Source organism: Vombatus ursinus, unplaced genomic scaffold (assembly GCF_900497805.2).
Source record: "Vombatus ursinus unplaced genomic scaffold, bare-nosed wombat genome assembly UNPS02014935.1, whole genome shotgun sequence".
Lineage (NCBI taxonomy): Eukaryota > Metazoa > Chordata > Mammalia > Diprotodontia > Vombatidae > Vombatus > Vombatus ursinus.
In genome coordinates, this window is record NW_020954713.1 from 512,099 (window position 1) to 513,819 (window position 1,721).

General features: G+C 53.7%; 1 protein-coding gene across 1 annotated transcript in view; it reads right to left on the minus strand.

The window, feature by feature from the left end:
* Positions 1-402, minus strand: part of LOC114029564 (ceramide synthase 4-like) — a 32,037-nt gene extending 31,635 nt beyond the window's left edge. Inside the window, 1 exon segment of the mRNA XM_027844065.1 lies at positions 70-402. The gene's annotated coding sequence lies outside the window, so the exon portion shown is untranslated.
* Between the last annotated feature and the right edge of the window lie 1,319 nt (positions 403-1,721).

Genomic DNA, 1,721 nt, shown 5'->3' on the forward strand with positions numbered 1-1,721 from the left:
ACACACACACACACACACACACACACACACACACACACACACACACAAGTTCTTTTGGATCTCACTTACCTGATGCTCTAGCACTGGGGTTTGCCGAAGGCAGGCCAGACTCCGGGGGTGTAAGTTTGGGAATCCAGTCTATCGGGGTAGTTTTTCCTCCTGGAAAAAGGCGGGAATGGTAACCAGGCAGGCACCCCCCCTCTCTTCTCAGCTAGAGGATGCTCCAGGAGGAGGCTGGGGCGGGGGCCGGAGGATGGGAGAGATGGTAGGAACTGGGTGGGAGAGGCGAGGGGGGTAGTCTGGGCAAAGGTACTAAGAAGTCAGAGGATGAAGCCGGTGTGATTACAGGAAATAACCAAATGAGTGTTCTGGGTGTGGTTGGGCCCTGGCAGAAGGAGGAGGAGGCACAGAATGAAAATCACCTGGAGAGGCCCTAGGGAAGGGTCTCAAGGCACTTCGAGCTTCTGGCAATGAGGTTGGTGTGGTGGTTAAGGGCTCTGATTGCGGTGAAACCTAGATCGGGAGGGCGGAGGGGCACTACTAAGGAAATTTCGTGTAGTAACACGAAGGTGGGGAAACAGAGGGCTTCTCAAAGGCTCCTCAGGAATCGTCTTAGGAGAGGCGCACTGTGTAGAGGTCTGAGAGGACGTGGTAGGAGGCTGCACGACCAGCTGCACCAGTAGGGATGAGAGGAAGTCTGGTCAGGGTGTGCAGAGGCTCCCGAGAAGCCTAAGAGTTCGGATTGAAGCTTTAGTCATTCCCACCCCTTCCTGCTGAGCCGGTAACCTGCCCGCCTTTGATAAACAACAGGGCAAGACTCGGGTGGCTGCAATAGCACCTAGGGCCTCCCCGCCCACCCTCTTTAGGCTGCCAAAGGTCTTCCCTCCCACTCTCTTTGGCTGCTTCTGAGCTATTCCCGTAACCCCACCTAAACTCTACTTCCCCAGTCTTCACTCCATTCACATCCCCAGCTCTGTTTCACGACTGGCCCTAATTCTTGCCCTGCACCGAGGCACCAGTCCCCCGAGACATAAATTCATCCTCTCTCTCTAGACATCCATCCTCTCGCCCCCGGTACCTGACACCTTTAAAATAGGCTCACGGGCACACTGCCCTCCCACCTGCCCACAATCGCCTCAAACAAAAACTTAGGACACCCTCCCCCATTCCTTATAGCTGTATCTCAGCCTTTCCCTCATCCCTCACCAAGGTTTAGGACCCTCCTCAAAACACTGGTGCCCTTTTAGATGCAGCAGTCCCCAGATGAGAAGCACAGAGGCACACTACTCACTTCCCCAGTCACAATCTCTCCCCCTTCCCATATAACGCACGGGCATGCACAGATAGGCACACAGTCAAAGCTGAGCCACCTGACTCAGCCAAGATCCCTTCTTCCTTTTTCTCTTCTGTAAGGTTAATTGGGTCCCCACCTGTAAAGTAGACCCCACCTGTAAAATTGGAGGAATACCCCAAGGGACAGGGAGCCTCGTCCCCACACCCATTATGCAGGGGATTGGTTGGGTACCCTCAACATGAAGAAAGACCCACCTCTGAGGGACTGCTGCAGTTCAGGAAGTTTCTGAAATGCAGAAGTCCCTGCCCACCTACCTTGGCCCTGTCTTCTCTCCTCGAGAATCTCCTTTCCTCTCAATGGGAGTTCTAGGAAGAACTTCAAATGGAAACCATGCCTCTTTTCCCTTTAAGATTCTTCTACTCTCTTT